Consider the following 16,989-nt stretch of genomic DNA (forward strand, 5'->3'; position numbering starts at 1 on the left):
ATGGTCATGAAAAGTACTGAGACCTATAAAAAACAACTCTTAAGCTGCAAGCAATATTAACCATGCTAAATGTACACGTTTTGTCACAGCTTATTAGTGTTTGTACAATTCCAGAAAAGATGGATTACGGTCGGACGTGTTCCCTGCTGCGTTTTATTTAGCATCGCTAATGACGTAGGGTTTACATCATCCTGGATGACCTCATCCCGGCCACGGTGACGCCCCAGCTATTTTGTTAACTCCAAAGCACCTGTCACTCTGGCCTGAGTGCCGCACTGTCATTGGCTGCGGACACAAAAAACCCACTGGCCTCTCATTTTCTTGCAGCCAATTGGCAGGCGGATGTTTGGCGTTCTCATTTGGTGTTTACTCTAATGGGGAACGTCACTCAAAATGTTCTAGCCCGACCATTGGTTCTGATAAACGTCAATGAAAGAAAACTCCCGCCTCTGATTGGCCGAGTCCTCTCGGGGGCCGTCTGAAACCTTTGGTTGACGTTGTTGTTGTAAGTGGTGGAGAAATTACTTTGTCGCTGGTGGTCCGGTTTGGGATTTTACGCACCGTTCTCCATATGAGGACACTAAAAAGTTAGAAGTCGTTGGTACTGGAAACGTATTTGCTACTTACAAGTTGGCACTTGCTGGAAAAATTGAATGGGACGATGAAAACAACATCTGCGAGGCCGCTAAAGGTAAGCAGTAGAGGGATACTCCAGCTCCTAGCGTTAACGTAAGCTACCGTTAGCTTGCTGCTGATTAGCCAGGCTTGAAGTAGCCACTTGCTAGCCAAAGGTAACGGTTCGTTCTAATAACTGAAAAAAATGTACAGGACTTCTTTATGGTGAGCATTCATGCGCATGTCTGGCAGACTTTAAATGGACGATTATAATTACTAATGGGTGCAAATAAAGTTAGTGGGATATGTTTGAACGGTGCATGAACCTCATGCGTTTGAACGCCTCAAATGCGTTTATGTAAGCATGTTTATTGTTCCCTGATATTTCTTCTTCAAAGAATAGTTCTAGCCATTAAAAGCTGGCTCAGAGTCAGCAGTGGGGACAAGCCGTCATCGTGTGTAGCGTTAGGATTCAGCGCAGAGCAGAACTGGTTTCTGAATACTGCCTCAGCTGTCAGCTAAGCAGTGTGAACACTGATATCAATTTCAGCTGATCTCTTTAGTAGTTGTGCATCTGCCTGTGGAAGTAAGTTAAGTCATCATCTCGTTTTTTCTGGGAGCTTCTAGTCACGATCCAGCTTATCGGAGTCCGCCTTTTATTTAAGGTGCATGTGTGATGTAACATTGACTTAAAAGACCAGCTCACAGGAAATTACCAGAGCCAGCTCTTCACACACCACAATTTCTAACCAAAACAACTGGGTTTATTGAGTCTGAATAAGCATCTAACTCTGTGTGAGGCTCCTGCCTGAGCTGACGGGTCACAGGGTTCACTGCTTTTTACTCATTCTGAAACTAGAACTAGGTTTATTTGGCATATTTTTCTCTACATCACCACAGCGAGAAAGTATTAGGTTGCACTCTGCCTTGAATTATTTAGGTCTTGTAGTTGTGGACTCTTTTGTTTGCAGGGACACCAGGACAGACAGCCTATATGAAAAGTAGGACAGAGGTACAAGTTCTTCAGTGTATTTGGCCTACAGCAGGGGTGTCAAAAGTAATTTTAGTGAGCAGGGTATGTACAGCTCACTTTGATCCAAAGCTTGTTTGACGTATAAAACCACTGGATAATATCCTTTATATACACAAAATGTCTTTGTGTGAAGAAGTATGGGTACTTAGGAAAAAACATTTGCATTTAATAAGCTATTTAAAAAGCAAATGATAAGCAGTCAAGGATCTCTTAGGCAAAAGGAGTGCAATTAAAACCAGTATTTCCACATTTCATCACTCTATTGGTGTTACATGTATTTTAAAATATATAGTGGCTATTTAAAGGCACATGACCTTCACACATGTATTTTGGATCTCAATAACACAAGTATTTTACTTCTGTCTGTAAAAGCAGAGAGAATTGCAAGTGTCTTCTCTGAAATTTGCACGCTTTGCAAAGCCATCCAGAAGGCCAGGCTGGGTGTGCTTTGACTGCTGATTTTGATTAAAAACAAAACGCACACTGTAATAAACACACAGCAGTGAAGAGGAAGCTCGTTGAGAAGTTAGGTATGGTGTAGTAGGAAAAAGAAACACATTCAGCCCTCCACCCATACTCACTGTTTCCAGTGGCTGTGAAGGATGATGCTTGAAATGTAGGACACACAAGCAACTGCTGATCAGTACCAGTGTGGAAAGTTGAATGAAACTACCAGTGCACTTTGACTGTAATATTTGTCTTTTCGCGAGTGACTTTTGCAGCTCGATCTGATCTGATTTGATCACAGCTTTCGGTGTGTTAATTTGATCAATTTCCAAATCTTATTTTCATGTCCCTGAATTTTCAAGTCCCCATATGTACTGATTTGTGTCTATATACATAAAGTAAATATTTTTCACCTCTAAAGGGTGCAAGAAGTCTACATTTAGAGACTGGAGGGGTTGGTGGTGCTGTGAATCATTAGGATGGTTACAATTCAACAGCATTATTTTGATTATTCAAACTGCTTAATTAAAAAAAAACCCAGAATTAAACTACAGTGGTTGTCACTTCTTTTTAGCTTAGTTTTCTTGGTTGTCAGCATGACTATGCTGGACAACAAGCCGTAGACGTGAATCCTTCTTCCTGTTTAAATGCGTCACTCTCAAAGCTTTGCTAACTGTCATTACGAAAGTAGCCCAATTTTTGGCCATGAACGTGGAAAAATAGATTTTCCTCTCAACAGAGATTTTTTTTTTTTTCAATTTTGTTTTTTTGTTACGTAGTTTAAAATGTAAAGAAAGAGAAAGTGTTGAAAATATAGATTATAAACTTCAAGGTGAGCATTTTAATTGTTGCCTTCTCAGTGTTTTAAAACTGGGCGTGATGTATCTGACTAAATTATGCCAAGAAGTTGTTAGATAACAACCTAAATGATCCTTTTTTTTTTTTTTCTAACAATGTCTGTAATTTGAAGAAAACAACTTTGTTTTATTCAGGATGAAATCACAGGGATTCATATGTTGCTGCATTGGTCAACTAATATGAATGCAATGAAGGGAACATTTATCAACATTTTAAACATTTTTATTTTCATAGGTGCAGTCAGTGAAGTTTTTGACCGCACCTCATATTTGCACCCATTATCTCACTGTTGGTAATTAAAGTGATAAAGCTGCCCAACAGTTCATGGTGGCAACTATTTACAATGATGCTCAGTTTTTCTGAGGGTTTGTGTCAGGTTTCATTATACAAGTCCTCAACACTTGAAGGAACATATTATATTGATTCATACAGCAGCAGAGAGAGCACCTCAGGCGAGTATTTTAAGAGGGGTGTAGCATCCTTCTGACTGCAAGACAGTTTCCAAACTGGCAGGGTGTAAAAGTAAAAAAAAGAAAAAAAGAAAACTGAAAACAAAAAGTGCTCTGCTGCTTTGTAAATATGTGGATTATAGGCACAGGTATGCAGTCTATTAAATTGCCTTCTCAGTGCACTAAACAGGCAGTAGCTCAGCCTGCATCCAGTGGAACAGAACAAAACAAACATTACTGAGTTATTGCTCTTTGATTTCCCTCGAACCATTTGAATTTGGTTGATCCAAGTTTAAATATGTGGTTTGTAATCTGCAGTGTATCATATGCATCAGATCTCTTAACAGGATTCAAATGTTATGTGGTTGGGAGTTCACAGTAGCCTCGGGTCACAGTGACACTGATGGTGCCCACTCAAGAGGTTTTGTTCTCGAAGGGAAATCACCAAGACCGGGGCTAAAATGTTTTTAATTGCTTTTTTCTAAAGTTGGTTTTAGTTTGGCTAACTTTAAAATACATTTTGCTTTATCAAAAAATAACAGGACAATGCTTACATTTATATCAACCAAAGACCTTTTACCTAAACTCAGTACAAAGCAGTCGCGCTTACCTTCATATTGACAAAGGCTTTGTTTGAGCCAGCGTGCTAAACTGTATCTCACTCAAATTTAGTTTGCAAGCTCTTTTATTGTTAATGAACGATTACAAAACTGTGTGGAGTGGGACATGAGCTTTTTCACCTTCTGAAGCATTGCATGCCCTGCTGTCATCCAAAATGATGAGATGTAACTAGACACTTATATTACCTGTGTAACAGGGTTTGTCATGACTCTGGCAACATGAAGTTTTATGAGCTGATGGTCATGGGCTTATTTGCACACTGTTTTGCAGTTACATGTGGCAATAAAGACAGAGCAGCAGTGACTCTTGATTTATACTTCACATGACGGACAGCCAGTTTAACTTGTTTGACTTTCTGTATGACTTTCTTTAAGGTTTTGTGCCAGTTAGTGTGAGAGTGCTGTAAACATGTGTCACACACTTATTTTGCTGAATATCCTTTGTGGCTGTCTTGGTGAATATAATGTTATACAAGCTAACCTGTCTGTTTCAGCCATGCAGAGGGTATGAAAATTTAAAATTTCCTCTCGCTGAGTTCCCCCAAACAGCTGCTCACTGTCAGCGGTGCAGTGTCAGTTACACGGCCAGGCCCGTTTGGCCTACTCCCACAGGAAAACACGGTCAGATTAATAAGTAAGTAGATGAGGTTAGTAGGACAACCAGATGATTTTTTTCCTGTTAAGTGTGCATGTCCCACTGGTGGTAAGGCATGAACTAAGCCTTGTTTTGTTTGGACTCTTTGCAGATTTCCAAAAAAGACTTAAAACCCACATCCATCTGTGCTCTTATATCTTTAAGTAGCACTATTTAGAAACACAGGAAGGGGATAAGATAAAAGGCAAAAACAGTTTTAGTCTCTGCACTGCCACAGCGACACGAGGATCAATAGGTGGCTTGTCTCTAAGAGGTCTCCATGTCCAGACAGCAACTCATAAAACTCTTTGCAGCCCCACCCTCCCCACCATGGCTGGTTGCCTGCCAGTCTTGTGACACAGCAGCTAGCCAGTGCCCAGGGCCATTTGTGTCCAGGATGGGTAGATACTATGAACTGAGGTGCTTACCTGGGTGCCAGCAGCTGCTTTACTTTGAAAACATGCATGTTTGAGTCCAAAATTTGTCATTTTATACCGTTTCTTCGTTTGTTTATGAGTAAAATATTTTTATTTGTGTAAAGAAAAACACAAAAATCAGGCATCTGTTGACACTCATTATATACCGTAGTACACTATACTATAGTATAAACTATATTTGATTTATCCTCCAAACTGGGGAAACTCTGTAGTCTTTGACAAAATAGCTATGACCATTAGAGGAGTTTATAGTTCATAAAGGTGAAGTACACTTTATCAAAACAAATAAGACATTTCACTAAAATAAAAGCTAGTTTGAAATCAAAATAAATGTAATTTATATTTAAATAAAAATACTTATTGGTAATATAATTTATAATTATTATTTTAAATTCACCCAGCAAAATACTAAATGTAGAAAAACAGCATAGCAACTATGAGATGACATTTCAGCTGGTATATGTAACAGTAAAGGTTTGTCTTGCATTTGAGAAAAAAAAGTTTTTATTTATTAAGTGGCCAAAATACAGTGCATACTTACAAAAACTCATTTTAAGCAGGTATTTGAACAGCATTGACATATACATATATTAAATACAAAATTGTTCTTAGGCTACAAGTGCAACTTAGGGATGTCACTGATACACAGGTTGAAACTTTTTACATATCAGATGATATAAGTTAAAAAAATATCAGTAAATAGATGCTGGCCACACAGGTCCTCACCCCATGTTCCAGGTCTCCACTCTACACCCATGTTAAGTTGTGGATAGCAGGATTATGCCCGGTCTGTGTTTAGTTAATTCATGCGGTTGACAGAATAGAGGCCAACGCAAACTAAGGTGTAACAGTTTTATTTGTTCCACCTGAAAAACTATAATCCAATACAGCATGGGCTGCCACTCCCATGAGAAAAGCTGTGGTAGTGAAAGCTTGTTGTATCACTTACTTTGATCACTGTACCACACCAGACTCAAGAATTTATTACAGCTGTACTTGCCAGAACCTCACAGTCTTATCTGTCATCACCACAGTGCTATTTGTCTTTCACTTTTTAAGCAGTGGTTGTTTTATCTATTGTTGCAGATACAACTTTTTCCTTTATGATAGGAATAAATGTTTTCAGCCGATTGGTCTTTGAGGAAGTTTATTATGCTCATTTCTAGCTACATGGTTTTGTTCTTTGACTCTGCAAGGGTAGCTTTGCATGAGTCACAGTTTCAAAAAATCCTCAGTTGTTTTATTGTCCTGTTTTCTCTTCTTTTGGCTGTTCATGGTAAGCAAAGGGCTTTAACAGTGTGTGGGTGGGGCTTGTGTACTCGCTATAATATCATCCAAAGCCAAGTTTAGAAAAATAGTTTGAAATGACTGCCCTATTTGTACGCTGTGTGCGTGTATGAAACTTCAGACATTTTAAAGTATTCTGGATTGTTTGTGGGGAGCCGTGTGCACTCTGCAGGAAGCGAGAGAGACGAGAGCTGAACAGTGTCGAGTGAACACAGTTCATAGAAGGGCGACCGACGTATTTTTGGGTTGACGGATAGTTAACTGGAGTCGAGAACTGTTGTACCCTACTGTGAGTAGGAGGAGACGGACGTCTTGCTGGCGTGTCAGAGAGGTCCCTTCTGCTGGTGTGCTGAAGTTATGTGTTCACGTGGGAGCACGTGGAAACGACGACTGAGTGCTGCTGCCGCGGCCTGCTGGTAGCCGTGACCCAGTTTCCCCGCTATCCCCTTGAACTGCCTGGAGGTGAAGTCAGCTGGACTCTTCCACAGGCAACAGGCATCCAACAGCCATATCTCTGCAGGCCACAGCCAGGCTCCACCATCAGCCAGCAGGCCACAGCCACAGCCAGGATCCACCATCAGCCAGCAGGCCACAGCCAGGCTCCACCATCAGCCAGCAGGCCCAGCCAGCAGGCCACAGCCAGGCTCCACCATTAGCCAGCAGGCCACAGCCAGGCTCCACCATCAGCCAGCAGGCCACAGCCAGGCTCCTCCATCAGTCAGCAGGCCACAGCCAGGCTCCTCCATCAGCCAGCAGGCCCAGCCAGGCTCCTCCATCAGTCAGCAGGCCACAGCCAGGCTCCTCCATCAGCCAGCAGGCCACAGCCAGGATCCACCATCAGCCAGCAGGCCACAGCCAGGCTCCACCATCAGCCAGCAGGCCACAGCCAGGCGCCATCATCAGAAATTCCGCTTCCGGGTCCCTCGTGGTGGCCGCCTCGTGCTCTCGCTTCAGTATGCCACCCAAGAAAGGCCCAACACCAGAGGAGGTTGAGGACATTAAAACCTCCCTCGGAGCGCTGTGCGGAGACGTGGCCGCAGTCAGGGCGCAGCAGGAGCTGCTTCTGGGGCTTCTGGAGGAGGTAAAACAGCTACGCCTCCAAAATGCCGAGAAGGACAGACGGATCATGGATCTCGAGCGGCGGGTGGATGAGCTGGAGCAGTACACCCGTACGAACGACGTGGTCATCAGCGGTATTAAAATCAAGCCGCGCTCATACGCGCACGCGGTGGCCGGGAACGTCGGGGAGCCCAGCGACGAGGAGACCCGCTCGGTGGAGCAACAGGTGGCGTCCTTCCTCCAAAGCAAGGGGATAGAGATGGACCTGGAGCACATAGAAGCATGTCACTCACTGCCCAGGAGGAGTGACAGACCGCCAGCCGTCATTATGAGATTTGTCAATCGGAAGAACAAGGTCGCACTGCTGAAACAAGGACGCAAACTGAAAGGCACGGACGTTTTCATTAATGAGCATCTGACACGAAAAAACGCAGATATCGCGAGGAAGGCAAGGCAACTGAAGAAGAATGGTAAAATACAACATACATGGGTAACAAACTGTAAGATTTTCATTAAGCTAAACGGGACACCAGAAGAGGCAAAAGTACTGATAGTGAGGAACATGGAGGATCTGGACAAGTATAACTGACACCAATGTATCAATTACACCAGGAAATGACATGGACACGTTGAAATCAATTCTTCAACAGAAAGTAATTGATCTAGATTGTGAATATAAGGAGCATAATATAATAGATCCAGAAATAGATTCTGAAAGTAACTTTCTCTCTATTTTTGTTAAAAATTGTAATTATTTCACTCAGGAACAATATGAAAAAGAAATTAACCTAGATGGGAAGCTCTCATTAATTCACTTTAACAGCAGAAGTATGTACTCTAATTTTGATTTCATTAAGGACTATTTGCAACAATTTTCTCGCCCCTTTAGTGTTATAGCCATCACTGAAACTTGGTTCAATGTCGATAAAGGAATAGATTTTTGTTTGAATGGATATGATTTAAAATACATGAATAGATTAAATAAGGCGGGTGGCGGGGTTGCTATATATGTTCATAACTCTATAAAATATAATGTTGTAACAACTATGTCTATGGCTATTGATGGAATTTTGGAATGTTTGACTATTGAGATTATGAATGAAAAAAAGAGAAATGTTATAATAAGTTGTATATATCGGACACCCAGTTCAAGTATTGACACTTTTAATGAATGGATAGAAAAAACGTTTGCTTCGGTAAACCAAAAATTACTATTTATCTGTGGTGATTTTAACATTGATTTGCTAAATCCAACAAGGTTAAAAGCCATTGATGACTTTACTGACACAATGTACAGCTTATCACTATATCCAACAATAACAAAGCCAAGCAGAATAACTTCACATAGCGCCACTATTATTGACAACATTTTTACTAATGTCATGGATTTCCAAATTAATAGTGGCCTGCTTGTCTGTGATATAACTGACCACTTACCAGTTTTTACTTTGTGTGACTGTGATTTAAAAAAAATAGATACCAAGATCATGATAGCAAAGCGAACAATAAATGAAGAAGCAATTCATGCCTTCAATTTCGATTTAGCACAACAAGATTGGAGTTCGGTGTATGAAGAGTCAGATGTGGACAAGGCTTATGATAATTTCCTAGATATTTTTACTATGTGGTACAATAAACATTGTCCTGTAAACGAACACATGACAAAGAAAAAAAAGATAAAAAGTCCTTGGCTCACAAAAGGAATTATTAATGCTTGCAAAAAGAAAAACAATCTGTATAAACAGTTCATCAAAGTAAAAACAAAAGAAGTGGAACAAAGATATAAAGCATATAGAAATAAATTGACTGATATTATAAGAACGAGCAAACAACTTTATTATAGAAGAAGATTATATGAAAATAAAAACAACATAAAAGGAACTTGGGATGTGTTAAACAACTTAATTAAACAAGGATCTTCTGGAACATCATATCCTGAATATTTTACTGATGCAAATGGTGAAAATCACAACATGAGTAATATTGTCGATGGGTTCAATAAATTCTTCATAAATGTTGGCCCTGAACTAGCAGCGGACATCCCGTGTCATAAAAATGAAAATATCAGTAATATAAAATCAAATCCCTTTTCACTGTTCCTCTCAGCTACAAATGAGCAAGAAGTAATAAATATCACATTAAAATGTAAAAGTAAGTCTTCAATGGATTATCATGACATAAATATGTCTGTAGTTAAACAGGTTATTCTGAATATTGCTAGTCCCTTAACATATATCTGTAATTTATCATTTCAGTCCGGTTGTTTTCCAAAAAAAATGAAAATTGCAAAAGTAATACCACTATACAAAAGTAATGACAAACACAGTTTTACCAATTATAGGCCTATTTCTCTACTGCCTCAATTCTCAAAAATTCTAGAAAAACTTTTTAATTCAAGATTAGAAAAATTCCTTGAAAAACATCAAATAATAAATGTTGGTCAGTATGGTTTCAGAACGCAAAGAACCACTTCAATGGCGATAATTGAGGCAGTAGAAGAAATTACTGATACACTGGATAAAAATAAATATGCAGTTGGTATTTTTGTTGATCTCAAAAAGGCCTTCGACACAATCAATCACTCAATATTACTGGATAAATTGGAAAGATATGGTATTCGAGGGAAAGCTGGTAACTGGTTAAAAAGTTACCTAACGGGTCGGGAACAATATGTTAGCATAGGGCATTACCATTCAGAGAAACTTGGTATTACATGTGGTGTTCCCCAAGGGTCAGTGTTGGGACCAAAACTTTTCAATGTATACATAAATGATATTTTTGATGTTTCTCAAGTACTTAAACTCATACTGTTCGCAGATGACACCAACATATTTTTCAGTAGCGATGATTATACTGATCTTGTAATGACTGTAAACAGGGAGCTAAAATTAATAAAAAAATGGATGGACATAAATAAATTATCATTAAATATAAATAAAACTAAAGCAATGTTTTTTGGTAATTTAAAATATAATGTAGAATTACCAATTATCATTGAAGGTGTACCAATTGATAATGTGAGTGAAAACAAATTTTTGGGAGTCGTAATTGATAATAAAATTTCATGGAAACCCCACGTCAGACACATAAAAACCAAAATTTCCAGAAGCCTCGCAGTTTTGAACAAAGTGAAACAATTCCTTGATAAAGATGCACTTCGTACTCTGTACTGTACCCTGGTTCTTCCATATCTTACATATTGTGTGGAAGTGTGGGGAAACACATATAAAAATACAACTAATCCATTAGTCACAGTACAGAAACGAGCACTGCGTATTATTCACAAGGCTGGTTATCTAGATCATACTCACAAACTCTTTCTTCAGGCAAAGTTACTTAAATTCCAGGATCTGGTTAATTACAATACATCCATAATTTTGTATAAAGCTTTTACTAAACTTTTACCGGCAAATTTACAAACTAGATTTGAAATTCGAGAAAAGGTTTATAATGTGAGAGGCTTTGGAGAATTCAAATTACCCAGAACTCGAACAACCCGTAAAGGTTTTTGTGTGTCTGTATGTGGTGTGAGAATCTGGAACAGTCTGAGTTTACAATTGAAACAATGCAAAAATATTCATAGATTTAAATTCCTCTACAAACAGTTGGTCTGGTCACAATATGCTCAATGATGCTTTTAGTGTGCTCTGTAATGTCTGTTCTCTTACCATTGCTGGTATGGATTCCAAAAAAATAAGATAAAAATAAAGTGTGCGTATGTATGTACATATATGTACATGTGTGTGTAGATATATATGTATGTATGTGTGTTTGTTACTTGTAGTTATTACTGCCTGTTACCTGTGGTAATGCAATTTATAATTCATATATTCTGTATTCAGTTATGAAGGCTCTAATTGTTGGTTGCAAGCTGCCGTTTAGATGCTTGTATGTGCCCGGGGCTGTTGATGGGTCTGTATGCAATGATGGGCGTAGCTGCGGGAAGTTTATTGTTTTTTTTGTTGATGAGTGAGTATAGGGGTGGGATTTAATAAGTTTTCTTCATCCCACTCCTTTTTCAGGCAATTTTTGTTTTTTGTTTTGTGCATTTTATGTCCAATATAGGTATTTGTTGTGCCTGAAAATGAACAAATAAATGAAATGAATGAAATGAAATGAAATGACTTCTGAAGGAGCTGGTGCACTGCAGCTGATGCATGGTTAACGCAGACCAACATAGAAGTGAATTAAATACATTGGCCCGTTTTAATCTGTACCTAGAGCTGGGCGATATGAGATTTTTTCATATCACGATATGTTTTTTTCATTTCAGGCGATAACGATATCTATCACGATATAAGCCAAATAACTATATTTGTAAGATTTAAATGTGCCGTTGCTCACAAGTAAAATGTGAAATAATCAGCAGCTTGTTTTTATTTAAATATTTATTTCCCATAATAAGTTCAACAGGGTAGATGTACTTAAGGAACATGAGACTTTTTCAGATAAATAAAGGCAAATATTGCAAACTATACAAAAGGCAGCCGCTAAAGCGTTTAAGTTTCAAAATAGAAAAAACAAAACAGACTAAATTGTCAATTCCACTTAGAAACAAAATATTAATTCTAAAATTAAATCTTAGTTTGTTTTACAGAAGAACAGACAAAACTGACTAACTTTTGTCAATATCAAATAAACTGAGAACTAAAAGGAAATTCTCAATCTCTCCTTGTTGTATAGCTGAGCTTTTCAAACAGTTTTAACAGTTACTTTAGTCTGACAAAAGCCGAATGACGAATTAGCGCTTCCAGTCAGAGACTGAGGCTACGTCCACACGTACACGGGTATTTTTGAAAACAGAGATTTTCCGTTTACGTTTTAAAAAATAATCCCGTCCACACATAAAGGCAGAAATGAAGGAAAACGCTGCTATGAACATGCCAAAGCAGCAGGTGGCACTAGATTCCTAACCGTGCAGAAATGTTGGCCAATCAGAAGTCTAGAAGCCTCGGTGGGAAAAAGTAAACAAAGCTGGGGCATAGAAGCAGAACCGAGTCGTATGTGTGGACGGACAGTAACTGTGTGTATATGTAAGCATTTAAACACTGCAGAGAGTAGAATTAACAGTAACAGTATTGTAGAAATTCATTTCACCGAAACAATAACGTGGCGCACAGTGTGACGCATGCACCAGTTTATTGTATTTCCAGACTTGCTTTCGGCACATTTACAGTGAGGCTACTCTATTTTTTGTCAGACTTGAAATAGCCGAAATACCTTCACACTACGGAACTTCTATGGCTCTTCCGTTCGACAATCTCTCCGGCATTGGAACCATCATCTGTTTTCTCTTCGGTCACGCTCGGTTGATTTTTCTAGTCGGCACACTCATTTCCTCCATTACCCGCTGGCTGCTTCCCAAACAAACACACGTGCGGCTTGGCACTTGTGCTGTATGTAACAAGTCACGCGACGTGACGCTGCGGCTGTGATTGGTTCGGCTCTGCGCTACTTAATTTGGATTGGCTGACCTTTTTTTTTTTTTTTTTTTTGAGGACAAGAGCGGCGAGGTCTATCGCGATAGCTTAATTTCTCTATCGAGTAAAAGTTATATCGCGATACATATCGTTATCGTTCTATCGCCCAGCTCTGTCTGTACCATATTTATCTTTTTGAGTCATTAGTTAATTTTGGACTTTAAAGTACTGCAGAACCAGGCTGGTTCATGCAGCAGTCATGTGTCCTGTATTCCACCTTAGGGCTTCATGACGATATAAAATCATCTATCGTTGTATTTTACACTATCGTTTGTATCGTGGTGTCGCAAAATAAACTGTTTACGGCAATATTTTTTCATTGTTTTGATGGTCACTGTAGTGGTTATATTCATTTCTTAAAGTTCTCTCTTTCTCTTATATTTAATATAACCACACGACTGACGGACAAGCGCCTCTTTTTATTCGTTGTCGTTAGCAACAACAACAGTAAAACCATCACGTGTCTGCTTATTTTCCACAAAGTTTTCACAATAAAGCTCAAGATCCTGTTGAGACTTTCCAAAATAAACTGAATCACGTGAAAGAGCATGCAGACTATTTACGGATGAGAAGCAAAAAAGAGCCGTCAGGCGCTAAAAAATAAACCTTAGACTCAAACGTTAGAACAGGCTTTTCCCCGCAGCACGCCGTGTAATAAATACTCACAAAGAAAACGGCGGCCGTTACAACTTCATGCATCGGTTAAAACACTCGACTCCAGGTACACGACGCCCAGCTGTAAACACTTCCTGCAAGTCGAGCTGCCCGAGATTCACAGAACTTTCAGAAAATGTAAAATTTTTGTGATTTATATCGTTATCGGGACGATAGATGTCTTAATATTGGGATATGAGATTTTAGTCATATCGCACAGCCCAATTCCACCTGGTAGTTTACATTGTTAGATCACAGAAAGGCACAGAGGCAGGTGGTGTCATAGTGATTTAGAAACAAACGTTAACTGGGGTTGCACATTATTGTATGGATACAATATGGATAATTAGTTTAACCAGCTATTATTTTTGCTGCTGACTAGTGAGAACAGAGATCATTTAGTTGACTGTTCCACAAAATCTAAAGGTTAACAGGACTCCATCAGGACCAAATGAGGACTTCTGACTGACGGATTCTGGTGTTTAGGTTGGCAGCTGTCTGAAATACTGAAACAAACTCCTAACAAGTGAGGTGATTTCTATTAAATTCTGTCCTTCACAGCTAGAACAACACTAACTGTAAGGTGGGTGGCAGTAAAGCTGGACTCATTGATCAGCATCAGTGTCTTTAAGTGGATGTTCAGTTTGGTAAATTCGGCAGTTGTAGTAAATCACTCAACATGTTCTTTGAGATTAATGTTTATTTCAAAGCATATTATTGGGCATGTGCCTTTTCTTGTGCAGACTAGGGGACATTATCGTCTCCTGCTCTGCCTCGTTGATCCAGGACATCAGGAGTAATCCCACACACAGCCCTAATGAGGAGCCTGTTCCCCCAGGATGACATCATATGGGGTGTGACGTGAAGTCACCCTGCTGTGTATAGCGACTGGCCTGCAGCACGTGGGGATTCACATGAGCATTAGTGCTGCATGCCTGCAGAGGCTGGTGCTTGTTTAGCCGCTGGCTTTAGATCGGGCAGGGCTTGGTTGGCTTCACATTCAGCCTGATTTAGTAGATCTTCACTGTTGTAGGTATTGTACTTGCAAGTCACAGATCCATTTTGTTTCTTGTATTAAGCAGTTTCTAAGCTCTTTTATTTACAACAGTTTTTGTATTGCAGGACTGGAACGAATGTGCTTAATTTTAAAATGGCGCAGCCGAAGATCAAGTTGGAGTGTAAGAAATGTCTTGTATTCCTTGAGGGTTGATATGCAAATGAAAGCAGTAGTCATCTCACTTGCCTTTTAAATGTGAATTATGCAATACTAATTGTTTAGACATGAAGCAAAAAGGATATTTTGGCATCAGTGTCATCCCTGTAACATCAAATATTGCCAGTTTATTTTAAAATTAATGCACGGATCAAAGCAACAGAGGAGGTGATTTTAGTCATCTTTAAGATTGGTTAGGCTTGCCAAAGCGACTTTAGACTTATCACCTTTGGTCAATAATCACAGCTCAAACACTGTAGTATGTGTTATTGTGTAGAAGTGCTTGCATTCACATTCACTTCACTTGGGTAGGACCCACAGGTACAGGGTCATCTAACTATAATTGGCAACGCCCTCTTTTTTTCCCTGCTCTTCTTTTAAAGTCCAGTTGCTGCTAATCATCTACTCTGACCTTTCTCATGTCATGTTTACTGGTAAAGTCTTGGTTACTTGGTTGGGCGGTCCTCCATGTCATTCAGCTGTATCACCAAAGATGAGCTTGTGTCATGTTTGGACATGCACATGGGAATCCTGTGCTATTATTGTAATCATCTTAATTAATTTTCTAGAGGCAAAACACACTTTGTTATTTACTGTGAAAATTTCCAGCCTTTAGAATATTTAGGTAGGCAGTTTTAAGATGGATGCAGAGGCTTGTGCTTCTTCACAGAGAATACAAATCACTGAGTCCACCAAGGCCAGCTGAGGACTTTTGTAAACCGGTTTAGAGTTTAGGATGACAGCTGCAGGAAGCAATTTATCCATCAGTCTCTGTGCTGATGTCCTTCAGAGGCACAGCAGCATTTCTCGCCGGATGTTCAGCAGCACTGGACCAGCATTTGTGTGTCTGTGCACCTCTTTTGGTCTGCAGAGCACATTCTTAATGTCTTATTTTGGGTTTCTTTTTGTGTGCGCCTCTGAACCAGTAATGCATTGATGGCAGATTAGCTTCCACTTCCCCCTCTCACTTTGAGGATCAAATACCCTCATTACATTTTCTGCTGTTTCAGTCACCCATCGCACTGACCCCGTGCACAAAGCAGTGTGGTCTCTGTGTGGTATGTGGGAATGCCACTTATAGTCCCCTAAAGCCCTTTTCCACAGCCGCCTGCTTCATGTGGGGTTGTTAATTATCGCTCCTTGACTGGTGATTACTGAGCCTGACTGCAGAGACATGCCCCGGGCATAGCCTAGGACCCTCTGAGGTCTAGTAAACCATCATAATGGACAGGAAAGGAGGAAATAAAGATTGGCCTGCACCTGTATGTAAATGAGTAATCATAACTATCTCAGCATTAATGCTACATGTTACTATATTAATTTCATGATAACACATGTACAGGTACAGTTAAACTAATCAGTTATTTTCTTGGTTAATCTATTAATTATTTGTCAAAACTTTGTCAGTTACTAAAAGTGAAAAGGTTCATCTGCTAAGGATGGCCTACTTTTTTGTTTTTGGAATATTTGAGTCAAGACGTTCTTGTGGATTTAAAGAATTAAATGATTAAACTTTTTCCTTTGTTTTCTTACTGGTTTTGTACATATTTAGTTTTCTAAATTTATGTAAAAGGACCATTCAGGCAGAATCTTAATGACCATGGATCAGAAATCACTTGCTGCTGTCAATTAAGGCATATCCTGTTAAAGAGGAAAATGTGTGCTTGTTTATTTTCATCGAGAAGTTGTTGATGCCACTGTATCCATTATATAAAAATCAGCGCTCACGTTTCTTGTTCTTGTCCACTGATATGTGAGTCGGGTGATTCATGCTGTGGCATTCAGAGCAGTATTTTATAGGAAAGTGGACTAAGTGAAGTCAAACATCTCTCCTACATGCTCTGCTACACGATGACATCAGCTCTCAGACACTTTGATAAACACTTGTGTTCAGAAGCTAATACTGCCCATTTCAGCTGGCTGGACTTGGCTATTATTACTTTGCTCCAGTGAATATCAGCAAGAGTTTACGTCTGGCTGAAGAAAAAGTTGAAGCTTTCCACTGACCAGGAGACATTTTGTCCTAAACCATCACTGTACCTCAATCAGAACGCCTCTGTGTGCAGACTACATACACTACATGCACTTTGTGCTTACTTGCGTGGTGCATGTATACAGTGTTGGGAAGGTTACTTTTAAAATGTATTCCATTACAGAATACAGATTACATGCCCCAAAATGTATTCTGTAACGTATTCCGTTA

At 39.5% G+C, this 16,989-nt stretch overlaps 1 protein-coding gene across 2 annotated transcripts in view; it reads left to right on the forward strand.

Annotated features, from left to right (window-relative positions):
- Positions 1-382: 382 nt before the first annotated feature.
- The window catches only part of otud7b (OTU deubiquitinase 7B), a 50,846-nt gene continuing 34,239 nt past the window's right edge, over positions 383-16,989 (forward strand). The window contains exon 1 of one of the 2 annotated variants that reach the window (XM_026183651.1): positions 383-691. The gene's annotated coding sequence lies outside the window, so the exon portion shown is untranslated. The remainder of the gene's footprint in view (positions 692-16,989) is intronic. The other variant, XM_026183652.1, reaches the window with a different exon arrangement.

This window comes from Astatotilapia calliptera, chromosome 11, assembly GCF_900246225.1.
Source record: "Astatotilapia calliptera chromosome 11, fAstCal1.2, whole genome shotgun sequence".
Lineage (NCBI taxonomy): Eukaryota > Metazoa > Chordata > Actinopteri > Cichliformes > Cichlidae > Astatotilapia > Astatotilapia calliptera.